The 23,342-nt window shown below is 47.0% G+C and overlaps 1 protein-coding gene and 1 long non-coding RNA gene across 3 annotated transcripts in view; one reads left to right on the top strand and one right to left on the bottom strand.

The window, feature by feature from the left end:
• VWA8 (von Willebrand factor A domain containing 8) overlaps window positions 1-23,342 on the bottom strand; it is a 545,205-nt gene that overhangs the window by 111,518 nt on the left and 410,345 nt on the right. The window lies entirely within an intron of this gene.
• On the top strand, window positions 17,159-22,803 carry LOC110258800 (uncharacterized). 2 transcript variants are annotated; one of them, XR_002341248.2, is made up of 3 exons: window positions 17,159-17,811; window positions 19,560-19,697; window positions 22,147-22,803. It is a non-coding gene; the product is annotated as an uncharacterized LOC110258800 (long non-coding RNA). The 2 variants fall into 2 exon arrangements; XR_014819593.1 differs by having other exon boundaries at window positions 17,173-17,811; window positions 19,560-19,634; window positions 22,147-22,536.

Raw genomic sequence — 23,342 nt, 5'->3', positions numbered from 1 at the left:
TCATCGAATGGAATCAAGGGCTCGAGGAATTATATTGAATTTACCAAAAGAAGACAGTTGATTTAGAAAGCGAAGTTGTGGTGACCACTCGTGTCTTAATCAGTAGCACGAAAAGGTGTGTCAATCCACCCAACAGTACAGAAAGAAAGAGCTGGTCCGTGCCATGTGGTGGTATCTAACAGACATCAGCAGGTGTTCCTGGCTTGTTGCCAGGGGACCGCTGTTTCATGTTTAAGTTCACTGGCCACAGACACCTGCGTTTTTGCATGCATTGCTCAGACCACAAAAATGGTCGTTATAACGTTTGCGTACCAGGAGTGGTTAACTCCAAACTGACCCAAACGCTTCCCTTTTACCACCAAGGTGGGAACCAGTCTCTTAAGAGTTCCAAGTACTGTAGACACGAGATTCATGATGCAGGGTTCCTGCTCCTTGGTGTTCACCGAGGTTGGGTGTCTTCCCCCTGGGGGTTTATGGTTTCCACATCAAATGATTAGAGCTGCCCTTGATTGAGCACGGACCGTGTGGCAGGCACAGTACTAAGCACTTTTATATTTTGTCTCACCATATCCAAGATAGTCCTGCAAGCCTGCTACAGTTATCGGCCCCCTTCTACCCATGGGGAACCTGAGGGGTTAAATCATTTGCTTAAGATCACGTGGTAGGTGAGCCCAGGAGACAGGTGTCTGCGCGGGTCCGTCGAACCCCAAAGTCAGGTGGTTTTAACAACCATGTTTCAGAGCAGAAGGTTGAACTGCTGACTTTTGGGAGCAACGAAAGTATAATGTGGAAGGCAAATCATTACTCTGGTGCATGGCAGGTCCTGAGCCGTGTAGTTAGACTGGTTCAGGGTCTTTGCTGGAGGTTCAGGTCGGCTTTGGAAGTGATGAAAAGAAGGAGAAAGAGAGGGAAAGGGAGAAGGGGAGAGAATAATTTTCAGGCTGCACTACGCATCTTCTAATGCCATGAAAGAGTGCTTGCTCTTTTTTGTGTTTCGGATAAATGGTGGTCCCCGCATGGTAAGAGAATCCCCGAATCGCCCGTTAAAAGGAACCTAATAGCAGGTAGTTCAGGATTCAGCTTCCAGCCTCCATCAAAGATGGAAGAGGAATTCCCTTGTGGCTCAGTGGGTTAAGGATCTGGTGTTGTCACTGTTGTAGCTCTGGTTACAATTGTGGCATGGGTTCGATCCCTGGCCCGGGAACTTATACGTGCTGTGGGCATGGCCAAAAAAAAAAAAAAGAAAAAAAAATATATACTGAAGAAATGATCCGCTAGACCTGTTCCCTCATCACTAGGATGGGGCTTTGGGGGGCAGGGCAGACGGGATGACCTTGAGGCTGGCTTTGAAGGCTGGCAGAGGCTCTGGTTTCTGGGTGTTTCTAGGACAGAGAAGAGCCAAGGTTTGTATTTCTTCTCTAGCATCATGTCCACTAACCCACTGACCCATTTAGCCTGAGTCTGGGAGATAATGAGAAATGCTCAAGGACTAAGTATTGGGGCTTTAGAGGCTGAGTTTCAACAGAGGAGTTGAGAAGGTAACGAGATGTGTCCTCAATTAGATTTTGACTGAAGAATTTACTCTTCGTACATTCATTTCCACCTTTTGTCCTTGCATTTTGTTTTTTCCTTCTTTACTGGTTATGGTAGATGGATTTATGGGTCAGATGCTTCGCTTCTCCCTGTATTCATACCCTTTTACATGTGATTCTGCAGGTTCTTCTGCTAGAGAGGCAGAGTTTATATGTTCTTGACTTTGCGCTTGCCACGTGACTTGTTTTAGCCAATGGGCTGTGAGTAGACCTACAAGCAAGGATTTGGCATGTACTTGCAAGGCTGGCCTGATGTTTTCATGCATTTACCATCATCATGAGAACACACCAAGCTAATCCTCTGCTCCTAGAAGGATAAGAGACACAAGGAGCAGATTTGGCCCCGACTTGCCGCTTAGACCTGCCCAGTGGAGCTTGGCCTGTATCAGGTTGGTTCCAGCCAATATACAAGCCCATGAGTGAAATGCATGCCATTGGGCCATTGCATTGACATTCTGTGTTGTTTGTTATCTGGTGAGAGCTGACTGATACATGAGTAGAAGTTCCTTTTGAGGCATTCTGATATTTTCTTTACTGAATTTACAAGTAAATTAATTTTATTTCTTTTGTCTTGGGAACCTGATCTAAGAAAATATTGCTATGATTTATGTCAGAGAATGAGTTGCCTATGTTCTCGTCTAAGAGTTTTGCGATGTCTTATTTTTAAGTCTTTTAACCATTTTTAAGTTTATTTTTGTATGTGGTGTGAGAGAGTGTTCTAATTACTGTATGTAAAATAGACAACCAACAAGGATTTACTGTATAGCACAGGGAACTGTATTCAATGTCTTGTAATAACCTATAATGGAAAAGAATATGAAAAAATGTATAATAATCACTTTGCTGTACGCCTGAAACTAATGCAATATTGTAAGTCAACTATACTTCAACTGGAAAAAAAAAAAGACTTTTGCAAACCTTAGTTAGGATAACTGCTGGAATCGAAATAATTCAAGACCGGAAGTCCATCTCCAAATTCTGAGGAGGGCTGGGGCAAGTCTAGAAAGAAAGGAGTTAGCAGATGCTAATCATTCTAGAACAAGACTCTATTATTATACTTTTTTTTTTTTTTTTTTTTTTTTTTTTTTTGCTTTTTAGGGCCACACTGGCAGCATAAGGAAGTTCCCAGGCTAGGGGTCAAATTGGAGCTACAGCTGCCGGCCTACACCACAGCCACAGCAACATGGGATCCGAGCTGTGACCTACACCACAGCTCATGGCAACACCCGATCCTCAACCCAACGATCGAGGCCAGGGACTGAACCCTTGATCTCATGGTTCCTAGTTGGAAATGTTAACCCTGGAGCCACAATAGGAACTCCTTATATTTTACTTTAAATTTATTTTTGGCTGCACTTAATAGCATGTGGAAGTTCCTGGCCAGGGACTAAATCTGTGCCACAGCAGTGACAATGCTGGATCCTTAATGCCCTGAGCCACACAAAAATTCCAGTATTTTTAAACACAGCTTTTTTTTTTTTTTTTTGCTTTTTAGGGCCACACCTGAGGCTATAGCTGCCGGCCTACCCCAAAGCCACAGCAATGCAGGATCCGAGCCGAGCTCAGGGCAACACTAGATCCTTAACCCACTGAGTAAGGCCAGGGATTGAACACATAACCTTGTGGTTCCTAGTGGGATTCCACTGCACCACGATGGGAATTATAAAACATACTATTTTTGTCCTGCTTATGACAGAAACACATATCCATTTCAGAAAACACAGAAAACAATAATGAAGAAAATAAAAACCATCTATAATCTTACTACCCAAAGAGAATTACAATGAAGATTTTGGAATTTTCTAAGTGACTTTTAAAAATGCATTTTTTGGGACTATTTTTAGTGCTGTAACTTTATAGCTTAAGGATTTTTCATGTTGTTAAAGACTCTTGGTAAACATCCTTTTCAATGAATGCTACTACTTCATAGATGGTTATCCTGTTATTTTTGTTACTCAGCCTCTAATATTGGTAATTTAATTATTTCCAATTTTATCCAAGTGTGAATAATACTTAAAGTTTTTGAGTGCATTTTTCTTAGTTTTTATTACCTTCTTAGAAGTGAAAATGAATATTTTTAAGACTCAGGATATAATTTCTTACAAAAAAACCCAGCTATAATGGAAAAAATAAAAACCATTCAAAAAATAAAATAAAAATGTTTTTTATGGCCACACTTGCAGTCTATGGAAGTTCCCGGGCTAGGGGTTGAATCAGAGCCGGAGCTACAGCTGCAGGCCTATGCCACAGCCACAGCAACATTGAATCCTTAACCCACTGAGCAAGGCCAGGGATTGAACCCGCATCCTCATGGACACTCTATTGGGTTCTCAACCCCCTGAGCCACAAAAAGAACTCTGCAGGGGATAATTTCTGAAGTGAATTGTACCAATTTTCACTCTTACCAGATATGTATGAAGTTTCTATTTCACCCTTTCCTGGTATATATCCTTTGAGGATACTTTAAACTTTTCTGCTGTTCAAGTGAATTTTTTTAAAAGGGCATTTTATCTTCATTTGTGTTTGTAGTTGGTGTCTCTCCTCCATGCTTGCCCGGGATCCCCGAAGTGGCTGGCGAAACGCACATGCCCTCGCTGCCTGGTTTCAATTAACTCCGTAACTCACGTGGGTCCTGGGCTTTGCCTGGTGATCTGACTCCACTTTCCTCTCCCCTAAACCTCTATTTCACACCTTCTCTGCTCTCCTCCAATCTCTTCCCCCTTCCTCCCTCTCTGCTGATGACCTCGCTCTGTATTTCACCAGAAAAATGGATAAAACTTCCCCACGCTCCTTCCACCATCCCGCTTGTTCTGGTGCCTGTTTATTCTGCCCTCCTTCCTGTAACTAGACCATCATCTGAGACCAGCCCACTTGCTCTAGATCTTGATCTTTTTTATTTGTCTTTTGTCTTTTTAGGGTCGCACCTGTGGCATATGGAGGTCCCCAAGCTATGGGTTGAATTGGAGCTGTAGCTGTTGGCCTCAGCTCACGGCAATGCCAGATCCTTAACCCACTGAGCGAGGCCAGGGATCGAACCTGCAACCTCATGGATGCTAGTCAGTATCGTTTCCGCTGAGCCACAATGGGAATGCCTAGATCTTGATCTTTTTTTGTTTGCTTGTTTTTTGTCTTTTGTCTTTTTAGGGCCGCACCTGTGACATATGGAGTTTCCCAGGCTAGGGGTCGAATTGGAGCTACAACTGCTGGCCTACGCCACAGCCACAGCAACTCGGGATTCGAGCCACATCTGCGACCTACACCACAGCTCACGGCAACGCTGGCTCCTTAACCCACTGAGCAAAGCCAGGGATTAACCTGCGTCCTCATGGATATTTGTCAGATTCGTTTCCACTGAGCCAGAATGGGAACGCCTAGATCTTGATCTTGATTCACTAGATCCAAGCCTTTCTTGTCCACCTAAGCTCTTCGGTGTGGCAGTTCTGTCCTCGCTGTCTCTCCTGCATTATTCCGATTTGCATACACAAGCACGTTCTCCTCCACCCAGAAAACAAACACAACCCCATAGCATCCATGGACTCCACATCTGCCTCTAGCTACTACCTGTTTCCTCTTTTATGCAGAAGTGCTCACCATCTCGGCTTCCTTTCCTCCCATTTGTCCCCCCCCCCCACTTTTTCTTTTAGGGCCACACCCGCAGTATATGGAAGTTCCCAGCTAGGGGTTGAATCATAGCTACAGCTGCTGACCTACGTATGCCACAGCCACAGCAACGCTAGATCTGAGCCACGCCTGCAACCTGCACCACAGCTCACGGCAACGCCGGGTCCTTAACCCACGGGGCGAGGCCATGGATGCTAGTCGGGTTCGTTTCCACTGAGCCACCATGGGAACTCCATTCTTCCATTCTTTTTTGGCCACACTTAAATCAGTCTTCACTCTTCTGCCAAAATAGCCACTGTTAAGATCACCAGTGACTCCCATGTTGACAGTGGTCAAAGCATCTTCTCAGCTTGAGCAGCATTGGATTGTTGGTCATTCCCGGAGGCTTACTTCATCCTGGCTTCTGGGACATGGTTTGTTCTCCTTTTAGGGGCTCTTCTTCCCAGTCTCTTTGCTGTTTCTCTGTACCTCCTTATCTGAAGGTTGGCCCCGTGCCTTAGTGCTTGGACTTCTCTTTATCCACTTTCATCCCCTTTGATCAACTCATGACTTAAAAATGGCATCTATGCGCTGATGAACTCTAAGGTTTATATCTCTAGGCTGACCCCAGTCTCATGCCCCTAACTTCCTGCTTGACTTTGCCAATTGGCTGACAAACATTATCTTGAAGTTAATCTATCCAAACTCCTGATTCCATCTTTATCTCAAATATGCAATCCTCCTGAGGCAAACTCCCTCCTCTCACTTGTTCGGGCCCCAAACTTTGGAGCTGGCTTTGATTCTATTCTTTCTTTCACATTCCTGAATCCTGATTTCATGGATAATATTGACTCTCTCCTCAAATATATACCCCATTCACCTCTCACTACCTCCAGCCCTTCCACTCTGGTCCAAGCCACCGTCTTTGCTCACCTGGTTTATTTGCAAAACCTCCTAGTTATGCTTCAAATGTTCAACCCTTCCCACTTTTCCTTTCCCCCAAATCTATTCTCTAGATGGGGGTGGAACGAACCTTTCAAATCCAAAGTCAGATCATGTCTCTCTTTCCATCAACACCCATGGCTTCTCATCCACTCTACCCAGAGTCGAGTAGAGGTCCTGGGCTCCAAGCAAGTTATTCATGCAGTGAGACGCAGACCCAGGTCTGAGACCGAGGTGCCCATGTAGCTTGGGTCTGGAGAGCATGGCCATGGCCAGAGCTGAAGCTCAAGGTGGGGCCAGAAGGGCAGCAGAGCAACTGGAGAGTGGACACAAGAGTCAGGCTGGAGCCAGGCTTCCCACAGAGACAGTGGAAATCCTTCCACTAGGGCCTTAAGAAAGAAAGGTACCTTGTTAAGTAATTTGGGGGGACATATCTCATGATAAAGATGATAAAGCCCCTCCTCAGAGAGTTACAAAGCATGGATCCCATTAGTGGTTTTTGTTGTTGTTTTTTTTTTTAGGGCCGCGCCCATGGCATATGGAAGTTCCCAGACTAGGGTTCACATCGGAGCTGCAGCTGCCAGCCTACACCACAGCCATGGCAACGCTGGATCCTTAACCCACCGAGTGTGGATAGAACCAGCATCCTCATGACACTAGTCAGTTTCTTTTTTCTTTTTTTTTTTTTTTTCATCTTTTCGCCTTTTTCTAGGGTCACCCCCATGGCATATGGAGGTTCCCAGGCTAGGGGTTGAATTGGAGCTGTAGCGGCCTACACCACAGCCACAGCAACACAGGATCCGAGCCACATCTGCGACCTACACCACAGCTCATGGCAATGCCAGATCCTTAACCCACGGAGCAAGGCCAGGGATCGAATCCGAAACCTCGTGGTTCCTAGTTGGAGTCATTAACCACTGACTCCAATGGGAATTCCACTAGTCTGTTTCTTAACCCACTGAGACACAACAGGAACTCCCCCCTGAGTGGTTCTGAGTAATCCTTCAGTTTAGGAACCTCTCTTACTCCACTGATTTTCATACTTCCTTCCCCCCTTTTTTGAGGATTTCCTAACATCCCTAGGCGCTAGATATACCAGAAACACTGGAGTTCCCATCGTGGCTCAGCAGTTAATGAATCCGACTAGGAACCATGGGGTTTCGGGTTTGATCCCTGGCCTTGCTCCGTGGGTTAAGGATCTGACGTTGCCATGAGCTGTGGTGTAGGTTGCAGATGCGGCTTGGATCCCGAGTGGCTGTGGCTCTGGTGTAGGCTGGCAGCTACAGCTCCGATTCAACCCCTAGCCTGGGAACCTCCCTATGCCGAGGGAGCGGCCCAAGACACGGCAAAAAGACAAAAACAAACAAAAACAAAAAAAGATATACCAGAAACATTTTGGTTTTCAAACTCTCTAAATTCCATCTTCCTCTAGTGAGCATGGGTCTTGGGCTTGGGACCAGGACAGATTCTCCCCAGGAGGATCATCAAGGAAGCAAGATGTGGGGACCCGGCAGGGCTGGACGCTATTTTTTTCCCTTTATTATTATTATTGTTATTATTATTTTGGAAAAAATATGCTTTTAAATTTGGGAATACTTGTAGATTTATAGGAAAGTTTCAAAGGTAATGCAGAGTTCCCACATCCCCTTTCCCCCTAATGTTAGCATCTCACATATGCACAGCGCCCTTGTCAGAGCTTAGAAATTGACATGAGCATGATAATATAAGAGAAAAGAAGGTATACATGTAGGGGTGACTGGGTCACCTGGCTGTGCAGCAGAAAATTGACAGAACACTATAAATCAACTACAATGGAAAACATAAAAGTCATTACAAAAAAATAAAAATAAAAATTTCAAATGATTAAAAAAAAAAGAAAAGAAAAGAAATTGGCACGAGCGCAACGCATGGAACTCTGCGGACTTTAATCTGACTGCACCAGTTTTTCTTCTTTCTTTTCTTTGCTTTTTTTTGTCTTTTAAGGGCCACACCTGCGGCATATGGAGGTTCCCAGGCTAGGGGTTGAATCGGAGCTGTGGCCACCGGCCTACGCCACAGCCACAGCAACACAGGATCTGAGCCGTGTCTGTGACCTACCCCACAGCTCATGGCAATGCTGGATCTTGAACCCACTGAGCGAGGCCAGGGATCAAACCCACATTGTCGTGGATACTAGTGGGATTTGTTACCGCTGCGCCACAAGGGGAACTTCTGCACCAGTTTTTCCACTCAGCCTCTTTCTGTTTCAGGATCTAATCCAGGACAGCACGTCATACTTAGTTCCTTTTCTTTGACCTTCCTTTTCCCTCTCATCCCCAGTCCATGTGGTATTTTTGTTCCTGTTTCTCTGGGCATTCCCCCACCCCTTGTGGCTGCGACAGGGAGAAAGTGCAAGAGTCCTCTGTACTGGGGATAAAACCCTGTGAGGTGAGCAGTGGCCGCAGGGAAGCCCCGTAGTGTGGCCAGAGAGAGAGGAAACTGGGGACCCGATCCCCCGTTGTGAGCAGGTGGAAGGGCTGAAGCCCAGCAGACCAATGCAGCCACTGTCTGCATCTGGGGGTGGCAGGACCTGGCTGAGAAATCTACGAAGCTGGAGAGCCACTTTCTGAGGAAAGTAGCCTCAAATATCCCCCTCTAAGCTGCAGCAAATGAGGATGCTAGTGGCCCAACCTGGCCCTGTTACCTAAGGCCTGGATAGTGGGATCAGGCTCCACACTGCAGGTCAAGGTGGTTGGGCAGGTGAGAGAGAGCTCAGGGGCCAGGGTGGTGGCTCAGGGGCTGTGCTCCAGGGTGACTGCTGCAAGCCACTCAACCCTGTCCCTCCTTAGATGGAGAAAAGCTAGGTGAGCCTAGAGAGGGCAGGCTATGGAGTTACAGGGCGAGATGCTCCTGGGTCCCCCTGAAGCCCACCCCCCTGAAGCCCACCCCAAGCACCAGGGGACCAGACACTTCTGGGTGCCTCCCCCAGCACTGGTTTTCTTTCTTTCTTTCTTTCTTTCTTTCTTTCTTTCTTCCTTCCTTCCTTTCTTTCTTTCTTTCTTTCTTTCTTTCTTTCTTTCTTTCTTTCTTTCTTTCTTTCTTTCTTTCTTTCTTTTCTTCCTTCCTTCCTTCCTTCCTTTCTTTCTCTCTTTCTCTCCTTCTCTCCTCTCTTTCTTTCTCTTTCTCTCTCTCTTTTTCTTTCTTTCTTTCTCTTTCTCTCTTTCTTTCTTTCTCTCTCTCTCTTTCTCTCTCTCTCTCTCTCTCTCTCTCTCTCTCTTTCTTTCTTTCTAGGGCCACACCCGCAGCATATGGAGGTCCCTAGGCTAGGGGTCAAATTGGAGCTGTTGCTGCTGGCCTATACCAGAGCCACAGCAACGCCAGATCCGAGCTGCGTCTGCGACCTACACCACTGCTCATGGCAACGCCAGATGCTTAACCCACTGATCGGGGCCAGGGATCAAACCCGCGACCTCATGGTTCCTAGTGGGATTCGTTTCTGCTGCGCCACAATGGGAACTCCTTCCTTCCTTCCTTCCTTTCTCTCTTTCTCTCTCTCCCCTCCCTTCCTTTATCTTTTTCTATCTTTCTTCTTTTTTGGCCACTTTTTTTTTTTTTTTTTGGCATATGGAGCTCCTGGGCCAGGGATCATATCTGAGCTATAGTTGCGACCTGCACCACAGCACTTGGCAACGCTGAGATCCTTAACTCACTGAGCAGGGCCAAGGATCGAACCTGAGTCCTCATGGATATAGTCGGGTTTGTTACCGCTGAGCCACAAGGGGAACTCCTGTGCCATATTTTAGATTCCACATATAAGTGGTGGCAGAAAACTTTGATGAATATAATTTTAAGATGTGTCCTTCCCCAACAGAGGCACAACCTCAGAGGAAAAGCTTGAGTAAGGACAGAAAACCCATCCTGCACCAGGATAGCACTCGCCTAAGTAAAGGCCTGTTGAATGCGGACTTGTCTATTGGCTTTTAATGGGGTTTCAGTGTGTGTGTGTGTATGTGTGTGTGAGAGAGAGAGAGCTAGAGAGGAGGGAGAGGGAGGGAAGGAAGTAAATACACACACACACACACACATTTTCCACACTTATGGCATTGCCATCTGAGCCAGCTGACCAGGCCCCTGCTTGGGGCTCTGTTTCAGAGAAAGCTGCACTGGCCCTCCTATAATTCAGTTATATGTATATACCCATATACTTTTTCATATTCTTTTCCATTATGGTTCATTATAGGACATTGAATATAGCTCCCTGTGCTACACAGTAGGGCCTTGTTATTTATCCATCCTATACGTAAGAGTCTGCATCTGCTAATCCCAGATCCCCAATCTATCCCTCCTCCAACCCCCTCCCTCTTGGCAACCATGAGTCTGTTCTCTATATCTGTGCTTCTGTCTCTGTTTCATAGATAAGTTCAGTTGTGTCATATTCTAGATCCCACATGTAAATGATATCATATGGTATTTGTCTTTCTCTGTCTGACTTATTCACTTGTATGAGAATCTCTAGTCCATCCATGTTGCTGCAAGTGGCATTATTTCACTCTTTTTTATGGCTGAGTAATATTCCATTGTATATATGTACCACATTTTTTTAATCCATTCATCTGTTGATGGACATTTAGGTTGTTTCCACGTCTTGAGGAGCCCTAAGCTTTGAAGTACTATGGCTTCTGGTTGGGAAAGGGACATGGAAGAGACATTTTTTGAAGTCAGAAACAACAAGGCCAGAGTATTCCAGGGCCTCTCATCCTGAGCCACAGGAGAGGAGATGGAGTTGGATGGGGTGAGCATTTTTCCCACAGCTCTGCCTAGGTTATGTTTTCTCGGCCTCATGAGTGACCTCTCCTAACTCACTCTGCAAGCCCTACCCTCTGTCTGGTCTCCTTTAGGGCAGCCTCATGGGTAGGAAGATGTCCCAGCTTTGGAGTAGACCAGTCCCACCAGGAGAAGCCAATCAGTGGCCCAGGAGATGATGAATGAGCAACTCAAACTTGTTTGAAGAATAAGGTATTTTTCTTTCAGCACAAAGCCCCGGCATCCTTTTGTTGGTCTCAATCTTAGTAATTTGCCTTGGTGAGTCCTTAGAGAATGACGTGTTTCAAAGAATGCTTCATTTAATGGCTGAAAGAAGGGAGTTCCCGCTTTGGTGCAACACAATTGGTGGTGGCTTTAGAGCCCCGGGTTCAATCCCTAGCCCAGCACAGTGGGTTAAAGATCCAGCATTGCTGCAGCTGTGACATAGGTTGCAACTGTGGCTCGGATCTGATCCCTAACCCGGAGTGTCCATATGCTGTGGGGCAGCCAAAGAGAAAGAAAAAGAAAAAGGCTGAAAGAAGAAGAAGAATGGGAGGAAATGGAAGATTTTATTCACTAAACTGTAGGCATGGTGGATGATGTTGTCAATATCGGATATGGACAGACTGCCAGGATTGGCACCAGTGGCTCTGAGTTGGCCCGGTTCTGCCACATTAAAAGTCCCTCCCATTCTCTCTATGTTCCAGCTGGACTACAGAATCTATGCCCTTCCCCACCGAATCAAGGAAAGTTGCAGTTCATCCATGAGATTTGACATGTGACAAAAGAGTTCTTCGGAAAAGCTAAGAACATTGATCTTCGAATCTTACGCCCATGGGAGCAGGGCAGGCATAGAGTCTCCTGCTGTCTAGGGCTGACCGCCTCCAAGCTCTGAGGTCAGCCTGAGGCTCCCTCCGAGACCACACAAGCAATTCACTGGGGGAGGTTTCTGGGAAGATGTCAGGCTTTTCAGATACAGTCATGAAAAGCCCCACAATACGGAGAGCCGGCGGACAGAGGAGGTGGCTCTAAAGCATGATTTTGGCATTCGTCAGGGTCATGGTTAGAAATCCATCCTGGCTGGTCTCTTCCGTTGCTTGGAATTCAGTGCCAAGTGTGGCTGGGGGAGACCACGGAGGATTCCCTACATCGATGGGTTCTGATTCATCCTGCTTCAGCCCAGGGTGATGACAGACATGGTCTGATTTCAGGCAGAGAACAGCCAACCAGTGTTAATAAGAGACAGACCTACTAGATGCTTCTGGAAGCTTTTCAACCTTGTGCGCGTCCCTTATCTCCTTTCCCACACTCAACAGCAAAGTAGCTGGAAAACCACAGGCTCCAAGGAGTCCCTGGAGAAGGGGTGATGGTGGTGAGAGCTGGTTATTTTCACAAGGCCAAGGTTAAGTGGGGAGCAGACCCACGCATCCACATTGGGGCATTTCGCTCCAGTGGTAGTGAAGTGGCCAAGGTCTTGAGACATTGGAGGTCTTAGATATCAGGGCTGAGGGCTCTCTTCTCAGAGTGGGGCCACTGAGTGGCCATTCTAATCCCCAATGGCCATCAGCCAAGGATGCTGGATCCTTGATATACTCTCGAGAGGCAGAATTGGGCAAGAGGGCATAAAGCAATCCCCTCTTTAGCCAGGAAAATGCAAGTTGTTCTTTCAATCAAGATTCATAATTGCAAGCAAAAGCCACTGAACTTGGCTGATGATATACAGAGAGAATTTAGTAACAAGACCTTGGGGAGCTCACGGCAATTCCAAGAGCATTGGGGTATCTGGTTTGGAAGTTGCATATCCAGATAAGTCACCCCAAGCCGTGCCATAGAACCTGTACAGTGGAGACACATGTGCTCTGCTGTAGGGCTCACTATCAACACCCCAAAACTGGGCCCTGGGTGCGAACTAGAGACAGTGTCCTGTTGCCCACAAGATCTGGAGGTCCTACCACCTTGATCTCCAGTGCCTATCGCCACAATATATTCTGTGTTTTTGTTTGTTTGTTTGTTTTTTAAGGCTCTGCCTGTAGCGTATGGAGGTTTCCCAGGCTAGGGGTCTAATCGGAGCTGTAGCCACTGGCCTACGCCAGAGCCACAGCAACTCGGGATCCGAGCTGCGTCTGTGACCTACACCACAGCTCATGGCAATGCCGGATCCTTCACCCACTGAGCAAGGCCAGGGATCAATCCCGCAACATCATGGTTCCTAGTTGGATTCGTTAACCACTGCACCAGGACGGGAACGCCCCTTTCTTTCTTTTCCTTTCTTCCTTCCTTCCATCCTTTCTTTCTTTCTCTTTCTTTCTCTCTTCCATCCTTCCCTCCCTTCCTCTACTTTATTATTTTTAGAATAGTTTTAGATTCTCAGCACAACTGAGCAGAAGGTACAGGTATCCCACATACCCCCACCCTCCGCATACATAGCCGCCCCATCATCAACATCCCCCACTACATCCCCCACCAGTGGCATATTTGTCATGACTGATGAATTCACAGTGACATATCATAATTCCCTGAAGTCCATGGTTTACATTACTGTTCACTCTTGGTGTCATTTTTTTTTTTTTTTTTTTTTTTTTTTTTTTTGCTATTTTAGGGCCACACCTGCGGCATATGGAGGTTCCCAGTCTAGGGGTCGAATTGGAGCTACAGCCGAAGGCCTACACCACAGCCACAGCAATGCAGCATCTGAGACGTATCTACAACCTACACCACAGCTCACGGCAATGCCGGATCCTTAACCCACCGAGTGAGGCCAGGGATCGAACCTGCATCCTCATGGATGCTAGTCAGGCTCGTTAACTGCTGAGCCACAAAGGGAAATCCTTGGTGCCATACATTCTGCAGATTTAGACCAATGGATATTGACTTGTGTCCACCATTAGGTTATCATATGGAGACTTTTCACTGCCCAGTCTGCAGCTCCTCCATGCTCCAACTATTTATGCCCCACCTCAACTCCTGGCAGCCACTGATTTTTTACTGTCTCCAGAGTTTTTCCTTTTCCAGAAAGTCATATAGTTATAGCCATAAGTGATGATACAACTTTGATGTAATATATCAAATATATCATAAAATACATAGCCTTTTTAGATTGACTTTTTTTACTTATTTAAAAATTTTTATTTTATTTTTTTGTCTTTTTTAGGGCCACACCCATGGCATATGCAGGTTCCCAGGCTAGGGGTCTAATTGGAGCTGTTACTGCCAGCTTACGCCAGAGCCACAGCAACACCAGATCCGAGCCGTGTCTGTGACCTACACTACAGCTCACAGCAACGCCGGATCCTTAACCCACTGAGTGAGGCAAGGGATCGAACCCGCAACCTCATGGTTCCTAGTCAGATTCCTTTCTGCTGCGCCATGATGGGAACTCTGCTTTTTTCATTATAATATACTTCTAAGTTCCCTCCATGTCTTTCTGTGGCTTGATAGCTCTTTTTTTTTTTTTTTTAAGTGCTGAATAATATCCCATTGTCTGATTCTAACTGTGCCACAGAAGAACCATTTCCTTACTGAAGGACATCTTGGGTGCTTTCAAATCTTGGCAATTTTGAACAACCTTGCTCTAAAAACCCGTGTGTAGGCTTTGGTGTGGACATATGTCTTCAACTCTTTGGGGCTAAATACCAGGGACCATAACTGCTGGATTGTAAACTTCATTTCTGGAGCCTCTTCTGGGTCCTCTTTTGTGACTACACCTGATGGCCCATCACCTAAAAGAACTCAGAGCAGAGAGGCTGAAGTACAAGTCTTCCTTGTTGGACTTGGGTCCATACCTGTTCTCCTAAGGTGTCCTTTTTCTCTCTCCTCCATCCCCAAGGTGCTGAGGGACCCCCTCAAGCCTCATGTCCTACCCTGGGCAACCTGTTCCCATCCCATCCTGGGAGGTTGGGGGTGGTTTGTCATCACATGGAGATCTGGCTGGTCAACACGTTCTCTCTCATGGCTGTGACTCTTTCTTGGCACAACTTTCTTTTCTTATTTTTTTAAATATTTAAAAAAAATTAAAGTATGGTTGATTTACAATGTTGTGTCAATTTCTTCTGTACAGCAAAGTGACCCAGTCAAATATGCATGTGTATATATACACACACACACACACACACATCTTTATATACACATCCATACATATATATAAATATATATATATACCCTTTTTTATAGTTTCTTCCGTCACTGTCTATCCCAAGAAACTGGATATAGTTCCCTGTGCTGTACAGTAGGGCCTCATTGCTTATCCATCCTAAATGGAATAGTTTGCATCTACCAACCTCAAACTCCCAGTCCATTCCACTCCCTCCTTCCACCCCCTTGGCAACCCCAAGTCTGTTCTCTACGTCTGTGAGTCTACTTCTGTTTAGTAGCTAGGTTCATTTGTGAAATATTTTATTGATTGATTGATTGATTGTCTTTTTAGGGCTGCACCCGAGGCATATGGAGGCTCCTGGGCGAGGGGTCAAATTGGAGCTGCAGCTGCTGGTCTACACCACAGCCACAGCAACACAAGATCCGAGTGGCGTCTGCGACCTACACCATGGCTCACGGTAATGCCGAATCCTTAACCCACTGAGTGGGGCCAGGGATCAAACCCTCATCCTCATGTCGGATTCATTACCACTGAGCCACAGCGGGAACTCCTGTGCCATATTTTAGATTCCACATTATAAGCAATGGCACAATTTTGATGTAATATAATTTTAAGATGTCTCCTTTCCCATTAGAGGAGACGCCTCAGAAGAAAAGCTTGAGTAAGACAAGAAACCCCTCCTGCTCCAGGATATATTTGCCTGAGTAAAGGCCAGTTAAATGAGGACTTGTTTCTCTCTTGGCTCTTAATGGGGTTTCAGTGTGTGTGTGTGCGTGAGAGAGAGAGAGGGAGAGAGAGAGAGAGCTAGAGAGGAAGGGAGAGGGAGGGAAGCCAATACACACACATGCACACATTTTCTACACATATGGCATGGCCATCTGAGCCAGGTGACCAGGCCCCTGCTTGGGGCTCTGTTTTAGAGAAAGCTGTGCTGGCCTTCTTCCAGCTACATCCTGACCAATGGGAGTTACAACGGGGATGGCCTCAAGCTGTGCTCACTGGAAACCGTACCTGCCCTTCCAGGCCACTTTCCAGGTACCGGGGCCCTGAGACAGCCAGCCCAGCGGCCTGAGCCTGCTGTCAGAGCTTGCTTTGGCTTCCTTCCTGGTTCTGGTTTTCCTGGGTCTGTCCTGCAGGGAGGGCTCCTCATTTTGACCCACACCCACAGATCCAAGGGGTGACTGGGGGGCAGACACTCTGGGGAACAAGGGGTGGGGTTTGAGGACAGAACTCTGGTGCAGGAGGAGAGGGCTGACTGCTGGGAGCTCCTCTGGGTACAGCCTCGCCCGGGCCCTGCAGGTGGTGGAGGGGACCCTGCATACTCACCTCCAGCCGGTGTCCAGGAGCAACGACCCTTGCATCCTCTCCAGAGCGGCTGGTTGCTCAATGGAGCCCAGATGCTCACGATATTTCTCCACTGGATTTTCTCACTCTTGAGCAATTCCTCCTACTCCCGGGGCCACTGTCCCAGCAACTTGGCTTTTAAGGCGGTTTGTGGGGATAACCCACGTGGTTATCATGATCCAGAAAGCCATGGTTTATGGTTTGGTGTTTGTCTGTCAAGCATAGCGAGAGATGATGAGAAGCAGAAAGAAGTTCTCACCAAAGTCTCTGAAGAACCAAGGCCCCTCTCTGAGACGCATCTTGAAGTGGAGGAGGGGCAAAGCCACAGATTCACTGGCGCCCCCTGGCGTCCCCGCCCCCCGCAAAGATGGGCACTGGGTCTGGGGATTGGTGATGGTGACAGCAACCACCACCCCTTTCCTGTCCCTTCAGTTGGTTTTTCCAGCTGTTGACCTCGGTTATTGCGTTGGGCTTTTTTGGTTCTGCCCCTGGATAGTTCGTCTTTTTGAGACGTGGGGTCCCTGTCTTCTAACGTCACACACCGAACAAGTAAAACCGGATGACGACCTTCTTTGGGGTTCAAAGGGGGCTTCTGTTCAACAGGCACTCGACTCCTCGACATCCAGTCACGCTCCTGTCACAGGCTGGGAGAGCGCTGCCGACCTCCAGCCAGCCCCGCCTCCGACTCAGGCTCCGCCCCTGGCCCCTGATCCCGCCCACAGCGCATGCGCCGCAGGATACAATCGGTGATGTTGCCTGTTTCCCCGCCCACCCCCGACATTTGCTCGGGGACAGCAAGTGACTTAATCAACTTGATGCAGCTGGTGAGAGGGAGCCGGGGCCGCGAGCCTTGACTTCCAGCCCAAGCTCTTTCTCTCTTTTCTCTAAGGCGGGAACCTAGGGCACTGGCTCTACACATGTGGCGGTCTTGCCTAAGTCACTTTTGGAAGCATCTGTTCCGGACTGGTCTTTCTGGCCCCCAGACCTTGACTTTCTGGATCTTTGGGACCGTGCCCGGCAGGATGGACTTTATGTGTCTGGGGCAGTGGGAGGGCAGAAACCCAGAGTCAGCAGTAATTGCTTTTTTAAGTAACCTGGATGAAAATCCTGAGAGGACCAGCTTTTGATCCTGCAGAACAGGCCTGGGTTCTGCAAACAGCCTGACCCCCGAGGGGCTCCTAAGTCTCCACCAGGACTTCTGCCCAGCAGTTCCAGACCATCATCTACAGCTGACCAGCTCTCTTGTCTCTGAAAGCCCAGGGCTGCCTCTGGGGGAGCAGGCTTTAGGCATTTCTTTTTTCTTTCTTTTTTTTTAGGTCCGCACCTGCAGCATATGGAAGGCCTACCACAGCCATAGCAACTCCAGATCTGAGCCTTGTCTGTGACCTACGTTGCAATTCGAAGCAATGCTGGATCCTTAACCCACTGAGCAGGGCCAAGGATCGAACCCAACCTCAGGTAGGTTCTTAACCCGCTGAGCCCTAACAGGAACTCCCTCTTTTTTTTAACTTAATTTTTTAATTTTTAAAATTTTATTTATCTTTTGCCTTTTTAGGGCTATACCCGTGGCATATGGGAATTCCCAGCCTAGGGGTCGAATTGGAGCTACAGCTGCGGGTCTACACCACAGCCACAGCAATGCGAGATCCAAGGCTTATCTGTGGCCTTCCCCACTGCGCACAGCAACACCAAATCCCCAACCCATTGAGCGAGGCTAGGGACCGAACCCAAGTCCTCATGGATTCTAGTCCGGTTCATTACCACTGAGCCGCAATGAAAACTAATTTTTTTCAAGTGTAGTTGATTTACAATGTTATGTTTTGGGCATTTCTGATGCTGTTTCTTCAGTTCTCCCACTTACTAACCATGTGGCCTTGACCAAACTCCCTTGTCCTCTCTGTAAAATAAGGAATCAGGAGGATTAAGTGGTTACTGGGAAGGGGGGTGATAAATTAGGAGTTTGGGATTAACATATTCACATTACTATATATAAAATAGATAACCAACAGGGACCTACTGAAACACAGGAAACCATACTCAATATTTTGTAAGAACTTATAAGGGAAAAAATCTGAAATATATATTAATATATAAAATATAATATTAATATATAATATATACTATATATGTTTATTACTTATATTTCTATATCCACATATACATATATACACATATGTACAAATATACATATTTATATATAAATATGTATGTATATACATATTTTATGTATATACAAATATACATGTATAATATGTTTATTACATATATTTATATGTATAAATATACATATTTTATATATATATGCAAATATACATATTTTTATATATAGTCATATATACATATAAACTGATCTACTTAGCTGTACACCAGAAGCAAACACAACATTGTAAATCAACTATAGCCACTTTTAAAAGAAGTGGCTATTACTTACCCATTCTTTTTTCTTTCTTTCTTTTTTTTTTTTTTTTTTTTTTGATGGTCCCTTGACAAATTTTAGTGGGTACATTTCCTATGGAAAGTATACATAGTTGAAATGCAAAAAACAAACAAACAAAGCCCCTCTTGGTTTTAATGAGGAAGATTTGAAGTATTCATTATAGTAAATTATTTCAGATATAATGTTAAAACAAAGATGTAGCAGGCAAAACAAAATTGAACAAAGGTCCGAATGGGATGTCATTAAAATGTGAAAGTGAGTAAACAGATGGCGTCTGTATGGCTCAGTGGATTAGTCCCCAGGGCCCGTTACCTTGGGGACTCTAGGAAAATCCAGTCTCAGGAGAATGATCAGAAACTAAAAATAAAGGGTATATGCAGAAGCCAATAAATCATTTTATTTGCGTTCCCAACTAAAATCCAGAGGTCGGTCTTTCTTTCTTTCTTTCTTGCTTGCTTGCTTTCCTTCCTCCCTCCCTCCCTCCTTCCTTCCTTCCTTTCTTTCTTTTTCTTTCTTTGTTTCTGTTTCTTTCTTTCCTTCTTTCCTTCCTTCCTTCCATCCTTCTTTCCTTTCTTTCTTTCCTTTCTTTCGTTCGTTCGTTCGTTCGTTCGTTCGTTCGTTCTTTCTTTCGTTCTTTCTCTTTGTTTCTCTTTCTTTCTTTCCTCCTTTCTACTTACTTACCCATTCTTTTTGTCATTATTTGTTTACTTTCCACTTTCCCGCATAGACCTTCATGTCACATCTGTCCTGTCCTCGTTTCTGTCCCCAGAGCCTGGCTGTCAGTTTGACCTGTTGGATGGAGGAATGCCTGACCGAATGACGGAATGAACTTGTGGTCACGAAGGTTAAATGAGATACCATGAAATCTCCAGGAACAGAATCTATTCCTCGGGGAAGGAACGTGAGGGTGGGCAGAAGCTCGGGCTGGGGAAGACCCTGGGGTGGGCAGAGGTCTGGGATGGAGCACCGGGACCCAGGGGGAGAGCTCCAGGTGATGCTGTGGCAAAGCCTCCCGTGGCCTCCAGAAGCAGGTGGTACCACCTCCATGGGCAGCTCATTCCTGAGCTCTGGGTGCAGCCTCTGCCCCTGGCTCTGTGTGGGCCTCCCAGTTGTCCTCCAAGGTGCATGGTGTATGTCACACCCTCCTCCTGGCACCTCAGAGCCTCTGAGGCCAGCTGCCCGCCTGGTCTGAGCAGCGTGTCATAGTCTGCAGAGAAAAGGCCATCTATTTTCTCGCAGCGTGAACTCTCACATTTACAGCGATGCCAAGCCGAATGTAAGACTCATACAAACGCCACTCCGAGCCCTGCCCCCCATGAAGGGGGGCGGGGGGGGGGGGAAGCCCTGCCCCGTCCAGGAAACAAAGTCCCCTCTGTTGGCAGCATGAGTTTCCGTTCAAGTCCCCAGGCCCCCTGGGTGGCCATGGAATAATCTGGGCCAGTAAGTGGGGTGTATTGGACCCTCTGGGCAGCCCCCCAAGGCTGTCTTTGTTTCCCACCATGGGAGAGGGGCCAACCCCACCTGGCTGGGGCGCCCATGGAGATGCTATGGGATCCCAGGGGCCTGACCGCATCCCCTGTGCCTGAGGGTCAGTGCTTCTGGGAGTTCTGGTCAAGGGCACATCACGTCTTGAAGCTTAGTGTGTGCCCAGGGTCCACATCCTTCTGAACAGTTTTTTTTTTTTTTTTTTTTGTCTTTTCTAGGGCTGCACTCACCAGCATATGGAGGTTCCCAGGCTAGGGGTCAAATCAGAGCTGTAGCCACCAACCTACACTACAGCCACAGCAACACGGGATCCTTAACCTGCTGAGGCCAGGGACTGAACCCACAACCTCATGGTTCCTAGTTGGATTTGTTAACTACTGAGCCACAATGGGAACTCAGCTTCTGAACAGTTTTTCTTTTCCCGTCCCTGCTCAGGAAACAGAAAAGGTTGAAATTGCCATCTTCTGGCTTAAGGAGTCCTGCTGTGACTCCATCTCTGACCAGAGTCCTTTTTCCCCCCGCTTCCTGGGTGGGGTTTGAACTCACAGCATGGGGGCAGTTTGGATGAGCTGCTGGAGAAGACCATTCTGCCACCTCCACCCCTAGGTAGCTGGGGAGTCAGGCCCTGGGACTGAGAGAGACTCGGTCTCAGGCACAGATCTGGAGGCAGGTTAGCCTCTGAGCTGCTGGGCCTCTCTGTCCGGGCCTCCCTGCCTCCCCACGGGGGCCACAGATACTCACTGTGCCTACTTTTTCTTCATCAATCCAGCCTATTCTCAGTCAATTACTTCATGGCCCAGCTCTCTGATTTCTAAAGTGACAGCTCATTTCTCCTCCTCCTCATTTTTTTTTTTTTTTTTTTTTTTTTTTGCTCTTTAGGTCTGCACCAGAAGCATATAGAAGTAGTTTTCAGGCTTGGGGTCGAATTGGAGCTGCAGCTGCTGGCCTATATCACAGCCACAGCAAGGCCCGAGCCGAGCCGCGTCTGTGACCTACACCACAACTCACAGCAACATGGGATCCTTAACCCACTGAGCGAGGCTAGGGATCAAACCCTCATCCTCAGGGATACTGGTCGGGTTTGTAACGGCTGAGCCACAACAGGAAGTCCCGGTGACAGCTCATTTCCAAAGAAACCCTTGCACTGGAGTTGGGGACGTGTGTGAGATCCAATACCTTGATGCTAGAAGGCTCTGAGGCCCCCAGTGCATTGACAAGGCTGACCCCTCGGAGTCCCTGAACCTCTGGCCTTGCTTCCCGCTCATTCTGGCTTCCTTCGGAAACTTCCCTCAGCAGGGTCCTCAGATCAGATTTTCCTGCCTTTAAATTTTCAAATTAAGAGGCTTCTCACAGGGCCTCCATGTCACCCGGGCTTTGTTTTGATAGGAGCCCAGGTTCTAGAATAGCTGCTTGCAAGTGGGCACGGACCCTACAGTGGCTGAGCAGGGCTGCCTGGGCACAAGGGCCAAGGGCTGGCAAGATGAGTCCAAGGGAACCATGGGCAGGGCATTTCTATGGCAACTCACACCAGCCCTCCTGTGTCCAGACCATCATTAAATTAACCTGGGAGAGTTCCTGTTGTGGCTCAGTGGAAACGCTGGTCGATCCCAGGCCTCGCTCAGTGGATTAAGGATCTGGCATTGCCGTGAGCTGTGGTGTAGGTCACAGATGCGGCTTGGATCCTATGTGGCTGTGGCTGTGGCTCTGGTGTAGGCCGGCATCACAGCTCCGATTCGACCACTAGCCTGGGAACCTCCATACACTGCAGGTGCGGCCCTAAAAAGACAACAAAATAAAAATTAAAAATTACCCTGGGGACCTTCTCCTGGCAGCGATGTCTGTAGGTTCAGACAAGATGTTTTAACTTTCAGACGGTTGATTGGCATGAAATCATTATCAAGTGGGACCATTAGCAGAAGCGAGGCACAGGCAAAACTAGTAACTCCAGGAAACACTCGATTTTCCGTCGGCTGTCCATCCTTCCTCGGCTCTTCTGGTTTTTGCTGCAACGTGGACATCCTGAAGCGTGTTCTGCCTCTTTTAGGACTGCAAAAAAAAAAAAAAAAAGAAGAAAAAAATGAAATAAGAAGGTGATGGGCATCTCCAGTCAAGGCCTGTAAAACCCCTCCGTTCTCCGGAGTCCACGGGAAAAGTGTCACAACCTGTAGACTTGTTCCTGTCCCCATCCCAGAGACAGTCGCTTGTTGGTTTTAACTGGAAAAATAAACATTTGAAAAACAGGCAAAAAAATGTCCACACAATCCAGGCACTCAAGTTACCCCGATTATTTGCTTTGGTGGCTTAGCTTTTATTTACTCAAGCTGCTTCTGGTTTAAAGGTAATTTACATAGTTGAAGCCTTCATAACAATGATGATTGCAAAACGGCTGGCAAGTTTGATCAAAATCCTTCCAACAGGCAAACTTGAGGCTTTTAAAGAGAAGTTCCTCAGTCCCTAACTTATCTCACACAGTAGATCTCTTTCAGAAGAGATTTAAGACAAATTAGAAGAATAAATAAATAAAGACACTCATAGCCGAGCACTCACTCTTGTATAGATCGGTGGCTTCTTAACTGGAGGGTAGTCATTGTTTTGGCATCGTCTGCAGACAGATGTGGTGTCACAACTGGGAGGAGAAAGGCCGCTACCAGCATCCAGGGCTAGGGGCCAGGCCTGCCATTCAGTGTCCTACGAGGCTCAGACCAGCCGCCACCCCCACCCCCAATGGATGTGGTTTAAAATTCAATAGTTGGAGTTCCCATCGAGGCTCCGTGGAAGTGAATCTGACTAGCATCCAGGAGGACGCAGGTTCGATCCCTGGCCTCGATCAGTGGGTTGAGGATCTGGCATTGCTGTGAGCTGTGGTGTAGGCTGCAGATGTGGCTCGGATCTGGGGTCTCTGTGGCTGTGGTGTAGGCCGGCAGCTGCAGCTCTGATTCGTCCGCTAGCCTGGGAACCTCCATGTGCTGCGGGGGCAGCCCTAAAAAGACAACAAGATAATAATAATAATAATAATAATAATAATAATATAAAATTTAATAGTGCTGAAGTTGAGGAACTCTGGTAT

This window comes from Sus scrofa, chromosome 11, assembly GCF_054392235.1.
Source record: "Sus scrofa isolate SSC_HxYL_T2T_F1_AM1 chromosome 11, Sscrofa_HxYL_maternal_Yorkshire_Landrace_v2.0, whole genome shotgun sequence".
Taxonomy (NCBI): domain Eukaryota; kingdom Metazoa; phylum Chordata; class Mammalia; order Artiodactyla; family Suidae; genus Sus; species Sus scrofa.
Note: the sequence above shows the minus strand (reverse complement) of the source record. Positions and strands in the feature narration are given on the sequence as shown.